Source organism: Carassius carassius, chromosome 8, assembly GCF_963082965.1.
Source record: "Carassius carassius chromosome 8, fCarCar2.1, whole genome shotgun sequence".
NCBI lineage: Eukaryota > Metazoa > Chordata > Actinopteri > Cypriniformes > Cyprinidae > Carassius > Carassius carassius.
This window is the reverse complement of record NC_081762.1, coordinates 33044907-33069069: the sequence shown is the minus strand read 5'-3', so window position 1 is coordinate 33069069 and position 24163 is coordinate 33044907. Positions and strand designations below refer to the sequence as shown.

Here is a 24163-nt window from a genome sequence, read left to right as displayed (position 1 = left end):
TCTTTTGTTGATGCTGAAATAGCTCTTTTTTCCTGGCTTTGGGCAAGAAGGCTCGTTGGTCTAGGGGTATGATTCTTGCTTTGGGTGCGAGAGGCCCCGGGTTCAAATCCCGGGCGAGCCCTTGTTCAGGTTAAAATGTGAAGCTTTATTGTCTCATTGCATTCACAAACATTATGGCAGGTTTTTTCCAATCAGGTAGACATGGATGGCTAAGCCAGGCTGGTTAGTTCAGCTGGTTAGAGCGTGGTGCTAATAACGCCAAGGTCGCGGGTTCGATCCCCGTACTTGCCATCTGTTTTTATTGTCTGGGGGCTCATCTCTGCTCTGCTCTGCAGCTCTGAAAAAGAGTAGGGTGATCTCACTGAAATCACTGCTTGCTAAGCAGAGGTTTGTTGTAGCCGAAATAGCTCAGTTGGGAGAGCGTTAGACTAAAGGTCCCTGGTTCGATCCCGGGTCTCGGCAACATCTCCCACACTTTTCCCTTTTTTGAGGCGGGCCATTGGCCAAAAATCACTGGGTTCCAACCTCTCTGTATAACTGCTTCCCCACAGCCAGAGAGCTATCTGTTTCCAAGTTGGCCTCCAACCAAGCAGTTTCGGTTCCATGGTGTAATGGTCAGCACTCTGGGCTTTGAATCCAGCGATCTGAGTTCGAATCTCGGTGGAGCCTGTGTGCTTTCTTGCCGCAGGAAAAGATAAAACAGCACTAGTTTGGCGATGGTGCCAGTGTTTGTGGCCCTGTGAGCAACAGCTACACCAGTTAAGGTTCCATGTTGTAATGGTTAGCACTCTGGACTCTGAATCCAGTGATCCGAGTTCAAATCTCGGTGGGACCTATTTTGCCACCAGTTTGCGCAGGACAATGTCTGAAATACTTTTCGGCACCTTTTAGTCCAAAAAAATTAACTAACGTAGAGAGTGTGGCCGCATTGCATCGATGCTCAGTCTGTCTCTTTAGGGCAGTGGTTCTCAAACCTGTCCTGGAGGCACCCCTGCCCTGCACATTTTTATTGTCTCCCTTATTAGACACACCCAAATAAGGTCTCGAGGTCTCTACTAATGAGCTGATGATTTGAAACAGGTGTGTTAGATGAGGGAAACATTCAAAATGTGAAGGGCAGGGGTGCCTCCAGGACAGGGCTGGAGGTGTGGAGTGATGATGGAAGGAAGTAGCGTAGATTCCGGAAGTGATCCGGAAATGGAGGATGTGGATAGTGGAGGCGGCGAGAATGGAAGTAGTAAGTGGAGTGTAGTAGAAAATCGGAAAAGAAAGAAACAGTCTTCAGAATCGGGTAGTGAGAAAGGAAATCTCCAGACTAGAAGAAGGAAAGAGGAATATAAGGTATTGTTGAAGTTTGTTGACTCGGTAAATGCGATTAATCCGTTGAAGCTGACGAAAACATTGAAATAAATGATAGGGACAGTTGAAAGCATTACGACTTTGAGGGATGGCAATCTGTTGTTGTTTTGTAAAGACAGTAGGCAGCAAAAATCAGCTCTGGGTATAAAATCGATGATTGGACATAAGGTGTTGTGCTCGATACCGGAAGAAAAGAATTGGGTTAGAGGTGTTGTAACAGGGATTCCGACAGATGTCACGGAGGAGAAGATTAAAAGAAATATCACGGGAGCAGCAGTAAAGATTGTTAAACGGCTCAAGTGTGTTAGAAATAACGAGAAGATGGACAGCCTCTCAGTAATGATAAACTTTGATGAAAATAAAATGCCAGAGAAATATTATTTAGGATTTGTAAGATATGCAGTAAGACCATACGTTCCTCCGCCGCTAAGATGTTATAAGTGTCAAAAATTCGGTCATGTAGCGGCAGTATGCAGAGGTAAGCAGAGATGTGCGCGGTGTGGAGGTGAACATGAGTACGGCAAATGTGGGCAAGGTGTAAATCCTAAATGCTGCAACTGTGGTGGGGATCATAGTGCAGGATACGGTGGTTGTCAGGTATGGAAAAAGGCAGTCAAGGTTCAAAATGTTAGAACGACAGAAGGAATAACATACGCTGAGGCATTGAAGAAAGTAAACCAGATTCCTAAAACAAATGAAACTATGAATGAAGAAATTCATTCAAAACAACAGAGTAAAGAACAAAGAGATGAAAAGGTAGTAGTGGATGATAAGGTGGCATTTGTAACATTTATCGCTGAAGTAGTGAACTGTTCAGCTCAAACTGAAAGCAGGACTGAAAGAATCAAAATCATTATCAGAGCTGCAGAAAAGTACTTGGATCTGGGGAATGTTACTGTTGACATGATAAATGAAAGGCTCAAGATTCCAACATTAAATAGTCAAGCAGTAAATAGTCAGACAACATGTGGTGGATCTTAATGGTGTTATATATCTTGCAATGGAATGCAAGAAGTTTGATTGCAAATGGACAGGAGTTTAAGAAATTTATAGCAGACCAAGAGAAAGGCCCAGATATTATATGTATACAGGAAACTTGGCTTAAGTCACAATATAACTTTCTAATACATGGATATACTACTATTCGGAGGGATATACAACAAGGGAATGGAGGTGGAGTAGCTACTTTTATAAAGCAAGGAATTGGGTATAAAACAGGTAGATGGGGAAGTAGAAGTTGTGGTGGTGGAAATATGGGAAGGATCAAGGTGTATTAGAATAATTAATTTTTACAATCCATGTGATAGGTTAAGCAAGGATATTCTAGAAAGTATAGGAGGAAATGAAAGTCAAAAAACGGTGTGGTGTGGTGATTTTAACGCTCATAGTTCAATATAGGGAAGCGCAAAAACAGATTATAATGGTAAGATCATTGAAGATATGCTAGATTGGGGAAGATTAGTGTGCATTAATGATGGAAGTCATACTAGAATTGATTTGAATAAGGGAAGGCATTCGGTATTAGACTTGACAATAGTATCTGAAAGTTTAGCGAGTAAATGTGAATGGAAAGTACTAAAACAAAGTACAGTAGGAAGTGATCATTTTCCTATTTGCAGTAAAGTTGGAGTAGATATAGAACAAAGAGTGGGGGAAAGAATGCCTAGGTGGAGGTTCAAGTCAGCGGATTGGGATAAGTATAAGGAGTTATGTGGAAGCAAAATGAAGGACATTAGTAAATGTATAGAAGATGTTGATGTTTTTAATAATGAAATATGCAAGGTTCTTCAGAGTACAGCTGTAGAAGTAATAGGTAAGAGGAAGGCAGGCAGCAGGAAGAAAGTTATGCCATGGTGGAACGAGGAGTGTAGTGAGGCAACAAAAAGGAGAAATAAAGCACTCAAGAAGGTAAGAAGGTCACTTAATTATAATGATTTAATAAGTTATAAAAGGGCACAAGCTATAGTGAGAAGAGTCATTTGGACGTCTAAAAGAAATTATTGGAGGGAATTTTGTAATAGAATAGGGGAAGACATTGAAATAAGTGAGTTATGGAATATGATACGAAAGATGGGAGGGATACAAAGAGATTACAACATACCTGTATTAGAATATAATAATAGACAAATTATATCTGAAAGCGGTAAAGCAGAGGTATTTGCAGAAACATTCGTTAAAATTCATAGTAATTCGAATTTATCAGAGGATGCGAGGAAAACTAGGGACCAGATACTAAGTAAATATCCTCATTTATTGGAGGAAAAGGGACTTTCAGGAAGTACAATGGATTCAGAGTTTACTTTGTACGAATTGAAAAAAGCGCTTGCAGGGGTTAAGCAAACATCTCCAGGCAGAGATGACATTTGTTATGAGATGGTAAAACATTTATCAGAGACAGCATTAGAGACAATTTTGAGGCTTTTTAATAAGGTTTGGGAGTTAGGAAAGTTACCAAATGACTGGAAGCATGGTGTCATAGTGCCAATTCCAAAACCAGGCAAAGATCATACACAGCCAAATAATTATAGACCTATAGCTTTAACGTCTAATCTATGCAAAATAATGGAGCGTATGGTCATGAGTAGATTAGTATATGTCATTGAAAGGGATAATATTTTATCACCTTATCAAAGTGGATTTAGGAAAGGACGTAATACAATGGACTCAGTACTGTGCCTGGAATCTGAAATAAGAAAGGCTCAGGTAAATAAGGAAGCTTTAGTTGGGTTATTTTTTGATGTTGAAAAAGCTTATGACATGATGTGGAAAGAGGGACTTTTAATTAAGTTAGAAAAAATGGAAATTAAAGGAAGAATGTATAACTGGATCAAGGATTTCCTGTTTAACAGAACTATACAAGTAAGAGTAAGTACTGCTTTTTCTCAGATACACACAATAGAGAATGGAACACCTCAGGGAAGCGTTAGTAGTCCAATTATGTTTAATATTATGATTAACGACATCTTTACAAAGGTTGATAGGGGCATTGGAAGATCTTTATATGCGGATGATGGAGCACTGTGGAAAAGAGGGCGTAATGTAAAGTATGTGGAAAGATGTTTGCAGAATGCCGTTAAAATGGTAGAAAATTGGGCAAATGAATGGGGATTTCGGTTTTCAGTAGATAAAACTCAGGTAATTTGTTTTGCAAAAAGGAAAAGTAACCCAAATAAGGTCTCGCGGTCTCTACTAATGAGCTGATGATTTGAAACAGGTGTGTTAGATGAGGGAAACATTCAAAATGTGAAGGGCAGGGGTGCCTCAAGGACAGGTTTGAAAACCACTGCTTTAGGGAACTGTGCGTAAAATGGCACTGTTTTGCAACCAATTTGCACAGGACCTTGTCTGAAGTACTTATTGGCAGCTGTGAGACCAAAAAAAGCTAACGTGGGAGTGTGGCAGCATTGCGTCAACGCTCAGTCAGTCTCTTTAGGGCAATGGTTTTCAAACCTTTCCTGGAGGCACCCCTGCCCTGAACATTTTGTATGTCTCCCGTATTAGACACACCCAAATCAGGTCTTGCAGCTCTTTTTTCTTGGCTTTGGGCAAGAAGACTCGTTGGTCTAGGGGTATGATTATCGCTTTGGGTGCGAGAGGTCCCGGGTTCAAATCCCGGACGAGCCCTTGTTCAGGTTAAAACGTGAAGCTTTATTGACTCAATGCATTCACAAACATTATTGCAGGTTTTTGGTAATCAGGCAGACACGGATGGCTAAGCCAGGCCGGATAGCTCAACTGGTTAGAGTGTGGTGCTAATAACGCCAATGTCGCGGGTTCGATCCCCGTAGTGGCCAGCTGTTTTTATTGTCTGGGGGCTCATCTCTGCTCTGCTCTTCAGCTCCCACAAAGAGTAGGGTGATCTCACTAAAATCCCTGCTTGCTAAGCAGAGGTTTGTTGTAGCTGAAATAGCTCAGTTGGGAGAGCGTTAGACTGAAGATCTAAAGGTCCCTGGTTCGATCCCGCGTTTCGGCAACATCTCCCACACTTTTCCCTTTTTAGAGGTGGGCCATTGACCAAAAATCACTGGGTTCCAACCTCTCTGTATAACTGCTTCCCCACAGCCAGAGAGCTATCTGTTTCCAAGTTGGCCTCCAACCAAGCAGTTTCGGTTCCATGGTGTAATGGTCAGCACTCTGGGCTTTGAATCCAGCGATCTGAGTTCGAATCTCGGTGGAGCCCTTGTGCTTTCTTGCCGCAGGAAAAGATAAAACAGCACTAGTTTGGCGATGGTGCCAGTGTTTGTGGCCCTGTGAGCAACAGCTGCACCAGTTAAGGTTCCATGGTGTAATGGTTAGCACTCTGAATCCAGTGATCCGAGTTCAAATATCGGTGGGACCTATTTTGCCACCAGTTTGCGCAAGACAATGTCCTGCGCAAACTCTCTAACTAACGTAAAGAGTGTGGCCGCATTGCATCGATGCTCAGTCTGTCTCTTTAGGGCAGTGGTTCTCAAACCTGTCCTGGAGGCACCCCTGCCCTGCACATTTTTATTGTCTCCCTTATTAGACACACCCAAATAAGGTCTCGCGGTCTCTACTAATGAGCTGATGATTTGAAACAGGTGTGTTAGATGAGGGAAACATTCAAAATGTGAAGGGCAGGGGTGCCTCCAGGACAGGTTTGAAAACCACTGCTTTAGGGAACTGTGCGTAAAATGGCACTGTTTTGCAACCAATTTGCACAGGACCATGTCTGAAATACTTTTTGGCAGCTATGATCCCAAAAAAAAGCTAACGTGGGAGTGTGGCAGCATTGCGTCAACGCTCAGTCGGTCTCTTTAGGGCAATGGTTTTCAAACCTCTCCTGGAGGCACCCCTGCCCTGAACATTTTGTATGTCTCCCTTATTAGACACACCCAAATCAGGTCTTGCAGTCTCTACTAATGAGCTGATGATTTGAAACAGGTGTGTTAGTTGAAGGGAAATGCGAAATGTGCAGGGCAGGAATGCCTCCAGGACAGGATTGAAAACCACTGATCTAGGGATGTGTGAGTAAAAGGGCAGGAGCCAACTTGGAGAATGCGGGCATCGATCCCGCTACCTCTCGCATGCTAAGCGAGCGCTCTACCATTTGAGCTAATTCCCCTGGCCTTTCAAGAATGATGAGCATAGCTGGGAATGACGGGTTTGATGCAAAGAGGCTGTCCCTCCTCTGGGCTTGCTCCTTTGCACTGGCCGAGATTATGTTGTCGAATTAACAAAGAGATTAAGCTTTTGTGTTTAAGGACCTTCTCGGTCTTGTTACGCCAGTATGCATGTGTATGGATTCTTGTATTATGTAGGCTACCTTGGAACACTCGGATCATGCAGACAACTTCTCACCTCTTTTGCTCACACTGACTTAAAATCTAAGGAAGCGGTTCTCAATTCTAGTCCTCGCTCCCCCCAGGTCTGCATGTTTTGCATGTCTCTCTTTGTTAGCACACCTGATTCGGGTTGAAACGTGAAGCTTTATTGTCTCATTGCATTCACAAACATTATGGCAGGTTTTTTTCAATCAGGCAGACACTAATGGCTAAGCCAGGCCGGTTAGCTCAGCTGATTAGTGCGTGGTGCTAATAACGCCAAGGTTGCGGGTTCGATCCCCGTACTGGCCAGCTGTTTTTATTGTCTGGGGGCTCATCTCTGCTCTGCTCTTCAGCTCCGACAAAGAGTAGGGTGATCTCACTGAAATCCCTGCTTGCTAAGCAGAGGTTTGTTGTAGCCACAATAAGTCAGCTGGGAGAGTGTTAGACTTAAAATCTAAAGGTCCCTGGTTCGATCCCGGGTTTCAGAAACATCTCCCACACTTTTCCCTTTTTTGAGGCGGGCCATTGACCAAAAATCACTGGGTTCCAACCTCTCTGTATAACTGCTTCCCCACAGCCAGAGAGCTATCTGTTTCCAAGTTGGCCTCCAACCAAGCAGTTTCGGTTCCATGGTGTAATGGTCAGCACTCTGGGCTTTGAATCCAGCGATCTGAGTTCGAATCTCGGTGGAACCTGTGTGCTTTCTTGCCGCAGGAAAAGATAAAACAGCACTAGTTTAGCGATGGTGCCAGTGTTTGTGGCCCTGTGAGCAACAGCCACACCAGTTAAGGTTCCATGGTGTAATGGTTAGCACTCTGGACTCTGAATCCAGTGATCCAAGTTCAAATCTCGGTGGGACCTATTTTGCCACCAGTTTGCGCAGGACAATGTCTGAAATACTTTTCGGCACCTTTTAGTCCAAAAAAAATTAACTAACATAGAGAGTGTGGCCGCATTGCATCGATGCTCAGTCTGTCTCTTTAGGGCAGTGGTTCTCAAACCTGTCCTGGAGGCACCCCTGTCCTGCACATTTTTATTGTCTCCCTTATTAGACACACCCAAATAAGGTCTCGCGGGAGAGCGAACTTCCGGTAGAGGGCTGGAGACGCGGCCTCGGGAGCATTTTGAACACGAGCAGAAACATTGCTGAAGAGGAAAGTTTTTGTTTTGTTTTCTCTTAGTTGCTTCAAAGTTTATTTTGGTTGTTTGTGTGCGGGTTCATGGCATAATCTGATTTGTGACTGGATCAGAATGGCAAATTATAGTGGATTTTCAGAGGATGAAGATATGCAGATGGGTTGGGAAAAGAGTACGAGTAGGAAAGGAGGAGGGAAAAAAGAGTATAGAAATAGTCAGATGACAAGTAAGAGAACATTAGAAGAGGATGAAGAAATTCAAGAAGTAAGGAAAAAGGTAATGATGGAAGAGTTTAAGATCATTATTAAATTTAAAGAGGGGGATGAAATTACATCAGTTGGCCTGATCACTCTTACAAATGGATTGAAAAAAGCGATTGGGGAAATAGAAATGGCGAAAGTGTTGCGATGGAAATCTATTGGTGAAATGCAAAAATGCTGAGCAGAAAAATAAAACTATGAAACTGCAATCAGTATGTAAAAAAGAAATAGTGGAGAAAAAAATAATTGGTGAGAAGAGAGGAACTAAGGGAGTGATAACAGGAATTCCCATTGAAGAGAATTTGGAAGAACTAAGGAAAGTGATTAAAGGAGGAGTGATCACAGAAATCACTCGAATGCAGGCTTTCAGGAATGGAGGAAAAACTGATAGCGAGTCCGTACTGCTACAGTTTAAAGATGAGGTGCTTCCTATGAAAGTGATGGTAGGATACATGAGCTTTAACGTCAGAGAATATGTACCTCCTCCGTTAAGATGTTACAAATGTCAGCAGTATGGGCATACTGCAAATGTATGTAAAGGGAAACAGAGATGTGGTAGATGTGGAGGAGAACATGCATATGGAGAATGTGGGAGTAATGTTACAATAAAGTGTTGTAACTGTGGAGGGAACCACACAGCAGCATATGGGGGCTGTGAAGTCCGGAAAAAGGCAGTAGAGGTTCAAAAAGTGAAATCAAATCAGAAAGTAACATATGCAGAGGCTGTGAAAATATGTAATAATGGAAGAGGAAAAGAAGACAGTGGTACGAATAAGGAAGAAATGGGGTCAGAACAGGAAAATACAAGAATGTCAATGGATAGGATAGTGCTTTTTGTAGCATATGTCATAAATTGTTCAGAACAAGCAAAAACAAAAACAGAGAAGATTAAAATCATAGTTAAGGCAGCAGCTAAGTTCTTAAACATGAAAGATTTGTCATGGGAAAAGATACATGCTGACCTTAACCATGGAGAAGGGAATGCAGATACAGCTTCTCAAAACATTACTTAATGTTGGTAATTCAATGGAATGCTAGAAGTTTGTTAGCAAATGGATATGAGTTTAAGGGATTTATTGATAAACTAGGAAAGAAACCAGATATCATTTGCATTCAGGAAACATGGCTCAAACCTAATCTGGATTTCATTAAAGGATATAATATCATACGTGAAGATAGAAGAAATGGAATTGGAGGGGGTGTGCCATATTTATTAGAGAGGGTATAGTATATAGGAGGTTAAAAACAATACAAGAATTAGAGGTAATAGTTATTGAAATATGGAACAAGAAAGAAAAGATTAAAGTGATTAACTTCTATAACCCATGTAAAAAGCTAGAGAGAGTACAACTAGAGTCAATACTGGAGGAGTGGAGAGGGAAAATTATTTGGTGCGGGGATTTTAATGCACATAGTAAGGTGTGGGGTGAAAGTGAAGATTTAAATGGAGAAATTTTAGAAGAAATAATGGATGAAAAGGAATTAGTATGTCTAAATGATGGGTCTGGTACATGGATAAATTTAAGTAAGGGTACAGAAACCGCAATAGATCTTACGTTGGTGTCCCATTCTTTGGTAGGGATAAGTAGTTGGGAAGTAAATAAGGAAAGTACTATAGGGAGTGATCATTATCCTGTATATACAGAAATTGGAATAGAAAGGGATATGCAAAAGAAAGAGAGAGTAAGTAGGTGGAAATTTGAGGAAGCAGATTGGAACAAGTTTAGAATTTTGTCCAAAGGAAAATTAAAGGAGGTTTGTTTATATCAGGGAGTTGAAGATCTGAATGAGGAAATAAGTAGTATTATTTTAGATGCAGCAAAAGAGTCAATACCAAGAAGAGGAGGCAGTAGTAGAAAGAAAATAGTACCATGGTGGACGCAAGAGTGCACAAAGGTAATAAAAGAGAGAAATAAAGCATTTAAAGTTTTGAAAAGAACACATAACTTTCAGGATTTAATTGAATATAAAAGGAAGCAGGCTGTGGTAAGGAAGACAATAAAGAGAGTTAAGAAAAACTTTTGGGGGAAGTATTGTGAATCTCTAGGAAGAAGTACACCATTAGATAGAGTATGGGGTATGATAAAGAGAATGTCAGGAAATAAAAGAGAGTATGGATATCCTATAATGAAAGAAGGAGAGAAAGTAATAGTAGAGAACAAAGGTAAAGCAGAGTTGCTGGCAAGGACATTTGTTAAAGTACATAGTAATGGTAATTTGAGTAATGAGGAAAAGATACAGAGGGAGAAAACAGTGAGAGATAGTGTCGAAGTAATACAAGTTGATGGGGAAAATGAAAGTACTATAAATGTGATGTTTACAATGGGTGAGTTGAATAATGTATTAAGAAAGTCAGGAAAAACAACGCCAGGGAATGATCAAATAAGTTATTGTATGATAAAAAATTTAAATGATGAGAGTAAAGAAACGTTATTAAAGTTATATAATAAGGTATGGGAAGTGGGATGTTTGCCAAAACAGTGGAAAGAATCAATTATTGTCCCCATATGTAAGCCAGGTAAGGATCCGACTTTGGCAGAAAGTTATAGACCGATTGCTTTAACTTCACATGTAGGGAAAATTATGGAAAAAATGATAAATGAAAGATTAAAGTATTATTTGGAGACAAAGAAATTGATAAAGGATTACCAGAGCGGGTTTAGAAAGGGACGAAGCACAATAGATCCGGCTATATGTTTAGAGAATGAAATTAGGAAAGCTCAAATTAATAAAGAAAGTATAGTATCTGTATTTTTTGATGTTGAGAAGGCGTACGATATGTTGTGGAAACAAGGACTAATGATTAAGATTTATCAAATGGGAATAAGAAGGAGAATGTATAGTTGGATCAAGAACTTTTTAACTGATAGGTGGATCGCAGTAAGAGTAGGTAAAGAAGTAGGTACAAAGTATTTAGTGGAAAATGGAACTCCTCAAGGGAGTATAGTTAGTCCAGTTTTGTTTTCAATTATGATAAATGAAGTGTTTAGTAGAGTTGATAGATCTATAACTGTTGCTTTATTTGCAGATGACGGTGTTATGTGGAAAAAGGGAAGAAATATAGAATATTTAGTGAGGAAGATGCAAGAGGCAATTGGGGAAGTAGAGAGATGGGGAATGGAATGGGGTTTTAGGTTTTCAGTGGGAAAGACCAAAGTAGTCTGTTTTTCTCAAAGGAAAAATCAAGAACCGATTCAACTTAAACTTTATGACAAAAATCTAGAGAGAGTGGAATGTTTTAAATATCTAGGGATATGGTTTGACAAAAAACTTAACTGGAAAATACATATTGAGAGTGTTGTTGAAAAATGTAAAAGAATATTGAATGTGGTAAGGTGTCTGAGAGGTAGAGAGTGGGGAGCAAGTAGGACCTCGTTGAAAGCAGTATATATTGGCTTAATTAGGGCAGTTATTGATTATGGATGTGCAGTTTACCAGTCTGCTTCAAGAACATTATTAAAAAAGTTGGATGTTATTCAAAGTCAGGCGCTGAGACTATGTTCTGGTGCTTTTAAAACAACTCCAGTAGCAGCATTACAAGTAGAAATGAATGAAATGCCATTGGAGATTAGAAGAAATCAGATATCGTCAACGTATTACGTAAATTAACGTAATTTAAAAGGGCATAATGGAAGTCACCCGACTCAGAGGGTGTTACAACCTTGTCAAGAAAGGGAAAGACGACAGATTAAGAGCTTTGGTTGGATAATAAGCAATGCAGTCAATGGAATAGGGATAGGAGATATTACGGTAAGCCCAACTGTGCCATTATCTAATGTTCCACCTTGGTTATTAGGGGAGTTTGGGTTAGATTTGCATTTTTTAGAGTGGAAGAAAGAGAATAATATTGATAGGAGTCAGGTTAGTAGATACCTAGAGGAGAAGTATTCTATGTTTACTAAGATATATACAGATGCATCAAAAACAGAAGATGATAGAGTAGGAGCTGCGTTCATTATACCAGAAAAGAATGTTATGTTTAATAAGAGAGTAAATGATAAATTGTCAGTGTATACAGGAGAAATGCTGGCCATTCTCTTAGCTCTTGAGTGGGTTGAAAATAGTAGGTCAAGGGAAGTGTTAATAGGGTCAGATTCAAGCAGTGCGTTAACCAGTATTAAGAACATGCATTCAGAAGCAAGACAGGATATTTTGTTGGAAATAGCCCAAGCTGTTTATAGAATTAATAGAGTAGGAGTGGTAATAAAATTCATCTGGATTCCAGCCCATATAGGAATAGAGGGAAATGAATTGGCTGATAAATATGCCAAAAATGCTACAAAAAAAAACAGAGATAGATATGGTAATAAGGTATAGTAAGGCGGAAGTTAAAAGCATAATTAAAGCAGAAATGAGAAAGAAGTGGCAAGAGGAGTGGAATATAGAAACAAAAGCGAGAATGTACTACAGTATCCAAAAGAGGGTAGGAGGTATGAGAGAAAATAATAGGAATAAAAAAGAAGAGGACATTATTTCGAGAATGAGATTTGGGCATACTGGATTAAATAGTACGCTTAAAATAATAGGGAAACATGAGACTGGGATGTGTGAGGTCTGTAATATTAACGAAACAGTAGAACATGTAATTATTAATTGTCATAGGTATAAGGAGGAAAGGATGAGGCTGAAAGACTGGTTTAGGAAAGAAAAAATTAGATTTGAAATGAAGGAAATATTACAAATGAATTCAGGGCATGTTGGGTATAGAGCGATATTTGTGTTTTTGAATAAAACAGGGCTGAGTAGAAGGATATGAGTTTAGTTGTCTTAGGAAGTTGTATTTAATAATAATAATAATAATGTATGAATATTAATAATGTTATTAGATATTTATGAAGTTATTTATTGGCTTATTTATGTATGTATTTATTTAATTATTTATTTAAGGGTAGTAGTGACAGTGAGAAAAGGCTATTGTGATCCACACTCCATATCAGAAGGTGGCGGTAATGCACACTTAAAAGTTCTTTGCCAACCGCCATTAAAAGGAAGAAGAAGAAGAAGAAGAAGGTCTCGCGGTCTCTACTAATGAGCTGATGATTTGAAACAGGTGTGTTAGATGAGGGAAACATTCAAAATGTGAAGGGCAGGGGTGCCTCCAGGAAAGGTTTGAAAACCACTGCTTTAGGGAACTGTGCGTAAAATGGCACTGTTTTGCAACCAATTTGCACAGGACCATGTCTGAAATAATTTTTGGCAGCTGTGAGCCCAAAAAAAGCTAACGTGGGAGTGTGGCAGCATTGCGTCAACGCTCAGTCGGTCTCTTTAGGGCAATGGTTTTCAAACCTTACCTGGAGGCACCACTGCCCTGAACATTTTGTATGTCTCCCTTATTAGACACACACAAATCAGGTCTTGCAGTCTCTACTAATGAGCTAATGATTTGAAACAGGTGTGTTAGATGAGGGGAAATGCGAAATGTGCAGGGCAGGGATGCCTCCAGGACAGGATTGAAAACAACTGATCTAGGGATGTGTGAGTAAAAGGGCAGGAGCCAACTTGGAGAATGCGGGCATCGATCCCGCTACCTCTCAAATGCTAAGCAAGCGCGCTACCATTTCAGCTAATTCCACTGGCCTTTCAAGAATGACGAGCATAGCTGGGAATGACGGGTTTGATGCAAAGAGGCTATCCCTCCTCTGGGCTTGCTCCTTTGCACTGGCCGAGATTATGTTGTCGAATTAACAAAGAGATTAAGCTTTTGTGTTTAAGGACCTTCTCGGTCTTGTTACGCCAGTATGCATGTGTATGGATTCTTGTATTATGTAGGCTACCTTGGAACACTCGGGTCATGCAGACAACTTTTCACCTCTTTTGCTCACACTGACTTAAAGTCTAAGGAAGCGGTTCTCAATTCTAGTCTTCGCTCCCCCCAGGTCTGCATGTTTTGCATGTCTCTCTTTGTTAGCACACATGATTCGGGTTAAAACGTGAAGCTTTATTGTCTCATTGGATTCACAAACATTATGGCAGTTTTTTTCAATCAGGCAGACACTGATGGCTAAGCCAGGCTGGTTAGCTCAGCTGGTTAGAGCTTGGTGCTAATAACGCCAAGGTCGTGAGTTCGATCCCCGTACTGGCCAGCTGTTTTTATTGTCTGGGGGCTCATCTCTGCTCTGCTCTTCAGTTCCGACAAAGAGTAGGGTGATCTCACTGAAATCACTGCTTGCTAAGCAGAGGTTTGTTGTAGCCGAAATAGCTCAGTTGGGAGAGCGTTAGACTGAAGATCTGAAGGTCCCTGGTTCGATCCCGGGTTTCGGCAACATCTCCCACACTTTTCCCTTTTTTGAGGCGGGCCATTGACCAAAAATCACTGGGTTCCAACCTCTCTGTATAACTGCTTCCCCAAGCCAGAGAGCTATCTGTTTCCAAGTTGGCCTCCAACCAAGCAGTTTTGGTTCCATGGTGTAATGGTCAGCACTCTGGTCTTTGAATCCAGCGATCTGAGTTCGAATCTCGGTGGAGCTTGTGTGCTTTCTTGCCGCAGGAAAAGATAAAACAGCACTAGTTTGGCGATGGTGCCAGTGTTTGTGGCCCTGTGAGCAACAGCTGCACCAGTTAAGGTTCCATGGTGTAATGGTTAGCACTCTGGACTCTGAATCCAGTGATCCGAGTTCAAATCTCGGTGGGACCTATTTTGCCACCAGTTTGCGCAGGACCTTCTCGGTCTTGTTACGCCAGTATGCATGTGTATGGATTCTTGTATTATGTAGGCTACCTTGGAACACTCGGGTCATGCAGACAACTTCTCACCTCTTTTGCTCACACTGACTTAAAGTCTAAGGAAGCGGTTCTCAATTCTAGTCCTCGCTCCCCCAGGTCTGCATGTTTTGCATGTCTCTCTTTGTTAGCACACCTGATTCGGATAATCAGCTCATTAGAAGTGAGCTCCTAGTGATTGACATGGTCCCTACACAGTGTTCATTGCTCCCCACTCCCTGAGCAGGGGAAATCCGTCAAAGTAGACTTCACTTTGGAACATTGGTTCACGGATTTGTGCTGCGCAACTTCTTCACACATGGAGAAGTGTGACATCCTTTACCTCTGTATACCTCGATACACCACTGTATTACTCACTATGAATTGAACATATACATACGCTTTGAACTTGAATCACGGAGGGCTGTCATGTGATGTCCAGTTCTCAGGGCACTTACGTTCGAATGGAACAAATGTCTGAAGCTATACAAGAAACTTACAAAATGTGAAGAGCAGGGGGCGCGAGGACTGGAATTGAGACCCGCTGGTCTAAGTGACATCTGACCGTTTCAGCTGTCCTCCCTAACATCCCTCTACATGTTAGATACAGCCCCATTTTTAGGTCAATTAGGAGGCCAACTTGCATTCGTTAGCCTTTCACACTGTCTCGAGGACTTTGATTGCTTCCACGTTAGTTCATGTTCCTTCTTTTGTTGATGCTGGAATAGCTCTTTTTCCTTGGATTAGGGAAAGAAGGCTAGTTGGTCTAGGGGTATGATTCTTGCTTTGGGTGCGAGAGGTCCCGGGTTCAAATCCCGGACGAGCCCTTGTTCAGGTTAAAACGTGAAGCTTTATTGTCTCATTGCATTCACAAACATTATGGCAGGTTTTTTCCAATCAGGCAGACATGGATGGCTAAGCCAGCGATCTGAGTTCGAATCTCGGTGGAGCCTGTGTGCTTTCTTGCCGCAGGAAAAGATAAAACAGCACTAGTTTGGCGATGGTGCCAGTGTTTGTGGCCCTGTGAGTAACAGCTGCACCAGTTAAGGTTCCATGGTGTAATGGTTAGCACTCTGGACTCTGAATCCAGTGATCCGAGTTCAAATCTCGGTGGGACCTATTTTGCCACCAGTTTGCGCAGGACCTTCTCGGTCTTGTTACGCCAGTATGCATGTGTATGGATTCTTGTATTATGTAGGCTACCTTGGAACACTCGGGTCATGCAGACAACTTCTCACCTCTTTTGCTCACACTGACTTAAAGTCTAAGGAAGCGGTTCTCAATTCTAGTCCTCGCTCCCCCAGGTCTGCATGTTTTGCATGTCTCTCTTTGTTAGCACACCTGATTCGGATAATCAGCTCATTAGAAGTGAGCTCCTAGTGATTGACATGGTCCCTACACAGTGTTCATTGCTCCCCACTCCCTGAGCAGGGGAAATCCGTCAAAGTATACTTCACTTTGGAACATTGGTTCACGGATTTGTGCTTCGCAACTTCTTCACACATGGAGAAGTGTGACATCCTTTACCTCTGTATACCTCGATACACCACTGTATTACTCACTATAAATTGAACATATACATATTCTTTGAAATTGAATCACAGAGGGCTGTCATGTGATGTCCAGTTCTCAGGGCACTTACGTTCGAATGGAACAAATGTCTGAAGCTATACAAGAAACTTACAAAATGTGAAGAGCAGGGGGCGCGAGGACTGGAATTGAGACCCGCTGGTCTAAGTGACATCTGACCGTTTCAGCTGTCCTCCCTAACATCCCTCTACATGTTAGATACAGCCCCATTTTTAGGTCAATTAAGAGGCCAACTTGCATTCGTTAGCCTTTCACACTGTCTCGAGGACTTTGATTGCTTCCACGTTAGTTCATGTTCCTTCTTTTGTTGATGCTGGAATAGCTCTTTTTTCTTGGCTTAGGGAAAGAAGGCTCATTGGTCTAGGGGTATGATTCTCGCTTTGGGTGCGAGAGGTCCCGGGTTCAAATCCCGGACGAGCCCTTGTTCAGGTTAAAACGTAAAGCTTTATTGTCTCATTGCATTCACAAACATTATGGCAGTTTTTTCCAATCAGGCAGACATGGATGGCTAAGCCAGGCCGGTTAGCTCAGCTGGTTAGAGCGTGGTGCTAATAACGCCAAGGTCGCGGGTTCGATCCCCGTACTGGCCAGCTGTTTTTATTGTCTGGGGGCTCATCTCTGCTCTGCTCTTCAGCTCCCACAAAGAGTAGGGTGATCTCACTAAAATCCCTGCTTGCTAAGCAGAGGTTTGTTGTAGCTGAAATAGCTCAGTTGGGAGAGCGTTAGACTGAAGATCTAAAGGTCCCTGGTTCGATCCCGCGTTTCGGCAACATCTCCCACACTTTTCCCTTTTTTGAGGTGGGCCATTGACCAAAAATCACTGGGTTCCAACCTCTCTGTATAACTGCTTCCCCACAGCCAGAGAGCTATCTGTTTCCAAGTTGGCCTCCAACCAAGCAGTTTCGGTTCCATGGTGTAATGGTCAGCACTCTGGGCTTTGAATCCAGCGATCTGAGTTCGAATCTCGGTGGAGCCCTTGTGCTTTCTTGCCGCAGGAAAAGATAAAACAGCACTAGTTTGGCGATGGTGCCAGTGTTTGTGGCCCTGTGAGCAACAGCTGCACCAGTTAAGGTTCCATGGTGTAATGGTTAGCACTCTGGACTCTGAATCCAGTGATCCGAGTTCAAGTCTCGGTGGGACCTATGTTGCCACCAGTTTGCGCAGGACAATGTCTGAAATACTTTTCGGCACCTTTTAGTCCGAAAAAATTAACTAACGTAGAGAGTGTGTATGGATTCTTGTATTATGTAGGCTACCTTGGAACACTCGGGTCATGCAGACAACTTCTCACCTCTTTTGCTCACACTGACTTAAAGTCTAAGGAAGCGGTTCTCAATTCTAGTCCTCGCTCCCCCAGGTCTGCATGTTTTGCATGTCTCTCTTTGTTAGCACACCTGATTCAGATAATCAGCTCATTAGAAGTGAGCTCCTAGTGATTGACATGGTCCCTACACAGTGTTCATTGCTCCCCACTCCCTGAGCAGGGGAAATCCGTCAAAGTATACTTCACTTTGGAACATTGGTTCACGGATTTGTGCTGCGCAACTTCTTCACACATGGAGAAGTGTGACATCCTTTACCTCTGTATACCTCGATACACCACTGTATTACTCACTATGAATTGAACATATACATACGCTTTGAACTTGAATCACGGAGGGCTGTCATGTGATGTCCAGTTCTCAGGGCACTTACGTTCGAATGGAACAAATGTCTGAAGCTATGCAAGAAACTTACAAAATGTGAAGAGCAGGGGGCGCGAGGACTGGAATTGAGACCCGCTGGTCTAAGTGACATCTGACCGTTTCAGCTGTCCTCCCTAACATCCCTCTACATGTTAGATACAGCCCCATTTTTAGGTCAATTAAGAGGCCAACTTGCATTCGTTAGCCTTTCACACTGTCTCGAGGATCAAATCCCGGACGAGCCCTTGTTCAGGTTAAAACATGAAGCTTTATTGTCTCATTGCATTCACAAACATTATGGCAGGTTTTTTCCAATCAGGCAGACATGGATGGCTAAGCCTTGCCGGTTAGCTCAGCTGGTTAGAGCGTGGTGCTAATAACGCCAAGGTCGCGGGTTCGATCCCCGTACTGGCCAGCTTTTTTTATTGTCTGGGGGCTCATCTCTGCTCTGCTCTTCAGTTCCAACAAAGAGTAGGGTGATCTCACTAAAATAACTGCTTGCTAAGCAGAGGTTTGTTGTAGCCGAAATAGCTCAGTTGGGAGAGAGTTAGACTGAAGATCTGAAGGTCCTTGGTTCGATCCCGGGTTTCGGCAACATCTCCCATACTTTTCCCTTTATTGAGGCGGGCCATTGACCAAAAATCACTGGGTTCCAACCTCTCTGTATAACTGCTTCCCCACAGCCAGAGAGCTATCTGTTTCCAAGTTGGCCTCCAACCAAGCAGTTTTGGTTCCATGGTGTAATGGTCAGCACTCAGGGCTTTGAATCCAGCGATCTGAGTTCGAATCTCGGTGGAGCCTGTGTGCTTTCTTGCCACAGGAAAAGATAAAACAGCACTAGTTTGGCGATGGTGCCAGTGTTTGTGGCCCTGTGAGCAACAGCTGCACCAGTTAAGGTTCCATGGTGTAATGTTTAGCACTCTGGAATCTGAATCCAGTGATACGAGTTCAAATCTCGGTGGGACCTATTTTGCCACCAGTTTGCGCAGGACCTTCTCGGTCTTGTTACGCCAGTATGCATGTGTATGGATTCTTGTATTATGTAGGCTACCTTGGAACACTCGGGTCATGCACACAACTTCTCACCTCTTTTGCTCACACTGACTTAAAGTCTAAGGAAGCGGTTCTCAATTCTAGTCCTCGCTCCCCCAGGTCTGCATGTTTTGCATGTCTCTCTTTGTTAGCACACCTGATTCGGATAATCAGCTCATTAGAAGTGAGCTCCTAGTGATTGACATGGTCCCTACACAGTGTTCATTGCTCCCCACTCCCTGAGCAGGGGAAATCCGTCAAAGTATACTTCACTTTGGAACATTGGTTCACGGATTTGTGCTGCGCAACTTCTTCACACATGGAGAAGTGTGACATCCTTTACCTCTGTATACGTCGATACACCACTGTATTACTCACTATGAATTGAACATATACATACGCTTTGAACTTGAATCACGGAGGGCTGTCATGTGATGTCCAGTTCTCAGGGCACTTACGTTCGAATGGAACAAATGTCTGAAGCTATACAAGAAACTTACAAAATGTGAAGAGCAGGGGGCGCGAGGACTGGAATTGAGACCCGCTGGTCTAAGTGACATCTGACCGTTTCAGCTGTCCTCCCTAACATCCCTCTACATGTTAGATACAGCCCCATTTTTAGGTCAATTAAGAGGCCAACTTGCATTCGTTAGCCTTTCACACTGTCTCGAGGACTTTGATTGCTTCCACGTTAGTTCATGTTCCTTCTTTTGTTGATGGTGGAATAGCTCTTTTTTCTTAGCTTAGGGAAAGAAGGCTTGTTGGTCTAGGGGTATGATTCTCGCTTTGGGTGCGAGAGTTCCCGGGTTCAAATCCTGGACGATCCCTTGTTCGGGTTAAAACGTGAAGCTTTATTGTCTCATTGCATTCACAAACATTATGGCAGTTTTTTCCAATCAGGCAGACATGGATGGCTAAGCCAGGCCGGTTAGCTCAGCTGGTTAGAGCGTGGTGCTAATAACGCCAAGGTCGCCTGTTCGATCCCCGTACTGGCCAGCTGTTTTTATTGTCTGGGGGCTCATCTCTGCTCTGCGCTTCAGCTCCGACAAAGAGTATGGTGATCTCACTGAAATCCCTGCTTGCTAAGCAGAGGTTTGTTGTAGCCGAAATAGCTCAGTTGGGAGAGTGTTAGACTGAAGATCTAAAGGTCCCTGGCTCGATCCCGGGTTTTGGCAACATCTCCCACACTTTTCCCTTTTTTGAGGCGGGCCATTGACCAAAAATCACTGGGTTCCAACCTCTCTGTATAACTGCTTCCCCACAGCCAGAGAGCTATCTGTTTCCAAGTTGGCCTCCAACCAAGCAGTTTTGGTTCCATGGTGTAATGGTCAGCACTCTGGGCTTTGAATCCAGCGATCTGAGTTCGAATCTCGGTGGAGCCTGTGTGCTTTCTTGCCGCAGGAAAAGATAAAACAGCACTAGTTTGGAGATGGTGCCAGTGTTTGTGGCCCTGTGAGCAACAGCTGCACCAGTTAAGGTTCCATGGTGTAATGGTTAGCACTCTGAATCAAGTAATCCATGTTCAAATCTCGGTGGGACCTATTTTGCCACCAGTTTGCGCAGGACAATGTCTGAAATACTTTTCGGCACCTTTTAGTCCAAAAATCGCGTTTCGCCTGTGGCTTACTTTTGATCAATCGCGTTTCTCTTCCGTGGCTTACTTTTGATCAATCGCGTTTCTCTTCCGTGGCTTACTTTTCTCCAATCGCGTTTCTCTCCTCTGGCCTCCTTTTGACCAATCCCCGGTCGTTGTTATTGTCATCTTTGTTAAAGGTAAGGCTATTACTTCATTCATTGAAAATTGGTCATTATTTGTTCATATACAGTGTGTATTTTTGGAAAAAGAATCGTGTCAGTATAGCTAGCTAGCATGTACAGTTCATGCTTTCTTCATTACCTGTGAACCTGTAACTTTTCACATGATAAATGATCAGATAAGTTAAATTTATCGACCGTCAGCTAATTAAGCTATGCTACTGTCAACAATGATGTGTTTATTGTCTAAGAAATCATGGTTTCTGGGCCCTATGAATGAAAATAATGATTAAACTATTTACATTTATATTTGGTATTAACACATAATAACACACACACATTTTAATTGTAAAAATCGTTACCAAATTGTTGTGGAGATATGGAAAACTGCATTTACCAAGAAATAATTGATATTTTCTAAAATAATGTAATAATAATGACTTTTTTTTTATAAAAAAAACATTGAGAGTCTTAACTAAAAACAAACAAAAAAAGGCCAAATGTATCCATATGGGCCAAAGTATGTGGGAATAGTGCTCATTTTAATTTAGGTAGACCAGAAAGTTAAAAACACAGAAAAATGGCTGAGATTTTAAGAGGTAAAAGCTGTTGTAGCCGAAATAGCTCAGTTGGGAGAGCGTTAGACTGAAGTTCTAAAGGTCCCTGGTTCGATCCCGGGTTACGGCAACATCTCCCACACTTTAAGGGGTGGTGTTGGCGCAGTGGATAAGACGCATGCCTTTGGTGTGAGAGACCCGGGTTCGAATCCACTGTGAGACACCAATCTGTCCCTGAGCAAGACACTTAACCCCTAGTTGCTCCAGAGGCGTGTGACCTCTGACATATATAGCAATTGTAAGTCGCTTTGGATAAAAGCGTCAGATAAATGTAATGTAAAGCACCTGGTGTAACCCTGGGGTAAGATAACAACATTTGAAGTATGATATATTTAATGTAATATTTTGTAGCCTGGTGTGTGTGTAATCATGGTTTAAGATGACAGCATTGAAAATAAAAGGAAATTTCAGACTTCATATTGACGTTACATATTTTATATGTCAGGGATTCCTGTCCTTTGTGGAAAACTCATCTTCAGGACAGTTTATGTCAGGGCCATGTTTATTACCACAGTAATATAGTTTATGCGTAGCTTGTTAAATTATTGCTACACACTTAACATACAGGTGTCTTTTAGATTGCAAAAGGTAGTAGTCTTTTTCTGATTTTCATTTCAGAAAATGTATGCATATCCCTCTTTTCAACGCCAATCGGCAACATCATGCCGACTCCTCATGGCGCCTTCGGCGGAGGCGAGGCGCCTTGAAAATGTGGAGTCTGGAAGGGCCAAACCTAAGGAGGAGGTGCTGTCAGAGGCCAGTACTTTTGTCAGCACAAACGGTGGAGAGCCCAGTGACCAGTTTTTAGTACTGGCTCACTGCAAACTTCAGTTTGGGAAGTACCAGAGCCAGAGATTTAGATGGCTCCTGGAAAACTCTCTGGGGTATGCCGTGTATTTGGTGCTCAGCATTTCCAATGAGACGGCGCAGACAACACCCCTGTCAGAAAATAAACAACTGTTCCTACAGTACACTTCTCAGATTAGAGAGATGGCAGAAAAAGTGGAGAAGTATCAGAGGAAGCAGGAAATGCAGGCAGAAGCCCGGGCAACTGGAGACCAGGGCTGCTTGATGGTGGAGTTTGGTGACTTCCAGGGACGGTCCATGAAAGATGTTTATGAGGACCAGAGCAAGGAGGCTCAAGCCCTCATCAGGTACCTCGTTAAGGCAGATGCCAGGCCCAAAACCAACATGGCCATTTTCAAGACATATGTCCTGAAAAGACGGGCTTCTGCTGTGGGCACCAGCGTACGTCAGCCTGCACCTCACACTGCATCCTCCAGTGCTTCTGCAACCACTGCACCTCCACCTGCAGCTATCCAAACTGGTGTACAGAAGACCGCAACTGTGAAAGCGCTGTTGGCACGTGGCAAAAGTTTGTCGCCTTCACAGCTGGCCAAAAAACTCACGTCACCAGTTAAACCCTGTGAGTAGGAGTGTGAATATAGAATTTTACCTACAGCATTTCTACATATATTAATTTATCATTATGGCAAACTTGTCAACTTGCCGTTTCCAGATCCATTATTGCAGTCCACTTTACCTCCTCCAGCAGCAGAACCCCCAGCCAAACATTTGCCCCCCATGCAGCTTTTCGCTACTGGTAAGTAAGCACAATCTTACAAATGTTTGTCTCTGTGTATTGTTCACAATGATAGTTTTAACATTTGTGCTCCAGGCAAGTCCTTTCCCACTGCTGAAGATGACGATGAGGAGCTGGTATTTGCTGCATCACAATGTGAAGCACAGCTAAATACAGTTGTGGCATATGACACAAATGCACATATTACAAGAATGTTTTGTGAAAACACACTGAGAAGCGTTATTTCTTTGGGGAAAATAATCAACATTTTAAAATATGTTTTGTTTACAATACAGAATTATATCATATCATGCCTCAAGCGGGATGCTTTCTTTGAGTGCACTTCTTCAAAACCGTAAGGATGTTCCAAGGTGTCAGTGTATTTATTTGCGTTTCCGAACTTACCCGTTGTTAGATAATCACCAGATAACTTTTTCACACCGCTTGCTCTTCTCACACACTCTTCAGCTCTCCCTGAGCAGACAGGATGGTGGAGATTCATTGTTCTAATGATTAGAGGAACAGTTTTTCCTTACTCTATCTGTGTGTATGCTTCATGTCCGTGGGCTTCGTTGCTTTACACTTAATTCATCACACCACATTTTCCTTCCTCCATTCCATCTGATCCTCATTCTCAGTGAGCTGCACTGATTCCATTCTCCTTAAATTAATATAGTGTATGCTGTGTTCTTTGCTTCCTTAACACTAGTACCACTTTCTTCACTCTCGTTCCTAAATATAACATAATAATTATGAATACTTGTCCAAAAATTGTGCTTTGCAGGCTGTTTGTCCACTGCATTTATGGCATATTACTATCAAATGCAACAGTCATCCTTATTGATTTTTTTTTTACTATTCACTCAGAGGACTGTGCTGGTCCATCTCCATCAGTGGAAACTGCCAAGGCACCAGCTCCTTCACATCACCAGCCACCAGCTGAGCTTCCAAGTCACTGGAAAGATCAACTTCCACCTTTCCAGCATGAGTGGATCCGGAACACACTATTTAAGGCCAACCCACGAACCGGCAAGTCAGAACTAGTGTCCCAGCTGAAACTTTGGTGGTATCCTCCTCAGCCCCCTTTAATAAACACTCAGCCCCCTGCCTCACCTGACGTTTTCTTATGGATGCCGCTGAAGATGTGGTTATTTCCTCT

At 42.4% G+C, this 24163-nt stretch overlaps 25 non-coding genes across 25 annotated transcripts; 24 read left to right on the top strand and 1 right to left on the bottom strand.

Moving 5' to 3' along the window:
• Positions 1–49: 49 nt before the first annotated feature.
• trnap-ugg (transfer RNA proline (anticodon UGG)) lies at positions 50–121 on the top strand. The gene has a single exon. It is a non-coding gene; the product is annotated as a tRNA-Pro (tRNA).
• Positions 122–217: 96 nt separating this feature from the next.
• trnai-aau (transfer RNA isoleucine (anticodon AAU)) lies at positions 218–291 on the top strand. The gene has a single exon. It is a non-coding gene; the product is annotated as a tRNA-Ile (tRNA).
• Positions 292–597: 306 nt separating this feature from the next.
• On the top strand, positions 598–669 carry trnaq-uug (transfer RNA glutamine (anticodon UUG)). Its single transcript has one exon. It is a non-coding gene; the product is annotated as a tRNA-Gln (tRNA).
• A 4242-nt stretch (positions 670–4911) lies between these two features.
• On the top strand, positions 4912–4983 carry trnap-ugg (transfer RNA proline (anticodon UGG)). Its single transcript has one exon. It is a non-coding gene; the product is annotated as a tRNA-Pro (tRNA).
• A 276-nt stretch (positions 4984–5259) lies between these two features.
• trnaf-gaa (transfer RNA phenylalanine (anticodon GAA)) lies at positions 5260–5332 on the top strand. The gene has a single exon. It is a non-coding gene; the product is annotated as a tRNA-Phe (tRNA).
• Positions 5333–5467: 135 nt separating this feature from the next.
• Positions 5468–5539, top strand: trnaq-uug (transfer RNA glutamine (anticodon UUG)). Its single transcript has one exon. It is a non-coding gene; the product is annotated as a tRNA-Gln (tRNA).
• Positions 5540–6372: 833 nt separating this feature from the next.
• trnaa-agc (transfer RNA alanine (anticodon AGC)) lies at positions 6373–6445 on the bottom strand. The gene has a single exon. It is a non-coding gene; the product is annotated as a tRNA-Ala (tRNA).
• Positions 6446–7270: 825 nt separating this feature from the next.
• trnaq-uug (transfer RNA glutamine (anticodon UUG)) lies at positions 7271–7342 on the top strand. The gene has a single exon. It is a non-coding gene; the product is annotated as a tRNA-Gln (tRNA).
• Positions 7343–7436: 94 nt separating this feature from the next.
• On the top strand, positions 7437–7508 carry trnaq-cug (transfer RNA glutamine (anticodon CUG)). The gene has a single exon. It is a non-coding gene; the product is annotated as a tRNA-Gln (tRNA).
• A 6545-nt stretch (positions 7509–14053) lies between these two features.
• trnai-aau (transfer RNA isoleucine (anticodon AAU)) lies at positions 14054–14127 on the top strand. Its single transcript has one exon. It is a non-coding gene; the product is annotated as a tRNA-Ile (tRNA).
• A 106-nt stretch (positions 14128–14233) lies between these two features.
• On the top strand, positions 14234–14306 carry trnaf-gaa (transfer RNA phenylalanine (anticodon GAA)). The gene has a single exon. It is a non-coding gene; the product is annotated as a tRNA-Phe (tRNA).
• Positions 14307–14440: 134 nt separating this feature from the next.
• On the top strand, positions 14441–14512 carry trnaq-uug (transfer RNA glutamine (anticodon UUG)). Its single transcript has one exon. It is a non-coding gene; the product is annotated as a tRNA-Gln (tRNA).
• Positions 14513–14606: 94 nt separating this feature from the next.
• trnaq-cug (transfer RNA glutamine (anticodon CUG)) lies at positions 14607–14678 on the top strand. The gene has a single exon. It is a non-coding gene; the product is annotated as a tRNA-Gln (tRNA).
• An 820-nt stretch (positions 14679–15498) lies between these two features.
• trnap-ugg (transfer RNA proline (anticodon UGG)) lies at positions 15499–15570 on the top strand. Its single transcript has one exon. It is a non-coding gene; the product is annotated as a tRNA-Pro (tRNA).
• A 220-nt stretch (positions 15571–15790) lies between these two features.
• On the top strand, positions 15791–15862 carry trnaq-cug (transfer RNA glutamine (anticodon CUG)). The gene has a single exon. It is a non-coding gene; the product is annotated as a tRNA-Gln (tRNA).
• An 820-nt stretch (positions 15863–16682) lies between these two features.
• trnap-ugg (transfer RNA proline (anticodon UGG)) lies at positions 16683–16754 on the top strand. Its single transcript has one exon. It is a non-coding gene; the product is annotated as a tRNA-Pro (tRNA).
• Positions 16755–16849: 95 nt separating this feature from the next.
• On the top strand, positions 16850–16923 carry trnai-aau (transfer RNA isoleucine (anticodon AAU)). Its single transcript has one exon. It is a non-coding gene; the product is annotated as a tRNA-Ile (tRNA).
• Positions 16924–17029: 106 nt separating this feature from the next.
• On the top strand, positions 17030–17102 carry trnaf-gaa (transfer RNA phenylalanine (anticodon GAA)). The gene has a single exon. It is a non-coding gene; the product is annotated as a tRNA-Phe (tRNA).
• Positions 17103–17237: 135 nt separating this feature from the next.
• On the top strand, positions 17238–17309 carry trnaq-uug (transfer RNA glutamine (anticodon UUG)). Its single transcript has one exon. It is a non-coding gene; the product is annotated as a tRNA-Gln (tRNA).
• A 94-nt stretch (positions 17310–17403) lies between these two features.
• Positions 17404–17475, top strand: trnaq-cug (transfer RNA glutamine (anticodon CUG)). The gene has a single exon. It is a non-coding gene; the product is annotated as a tRNA-Gln (tRNA).
• Positions 17476–18359: 884 nt separating this feature from the next.
• On the top strand, positions 18360–18433 carry trnai-aau (transfer RNA isoleucine (anticodon AAU)). Its single transcript has one exon. It is a non-coding gene; the product is annotated as a tRNA-Ile (tRNA).
• Positions 18434–18539: 106 nt separating this feature from the next.
• Positions 18540–18612, top strand: trnaf-gaa (transfer RNA phenylalanine (anticodon GAA)). Its single transcript has one exon. It is a non-coding gene; the product is annotated as a tRNA-Phe (tRNA).
• Positions 18613–20152: 1540 nt separating this feature from the next.
• On the top strand, positions 20153–20225 carry trnaf-gaa (transfer RNA phenylalanine (anticodon GAA)). Its single transcript has one exon. It is a non-coding gene; the product is annotated as a tRNA-Phe (tRNA).
• Positions 20226–20360: 135 nt separating this feature from the next.
• On the top strand, positions 20361–20432 carry trnaq-uug (transfer RNA glutamine (anticodon UUG)). The gene has a single exon. It is a non-coding gene; the product is annotated as a tRNA-Gln (tRNA).
• A 987-nt stretch (positions 20433–21419) lies between these two features.
• On the top strand, positions 21420–21492 carry trnaf-gaa (transfer RNA phenylalanine (anticodon GAA)). Its single transcript has one exon. It is a non-coding gene; the product is annotated as a tRNA-Phe (tRNA).
• Positions 21493–24163: the final 2671 nt, after the last annotated feature.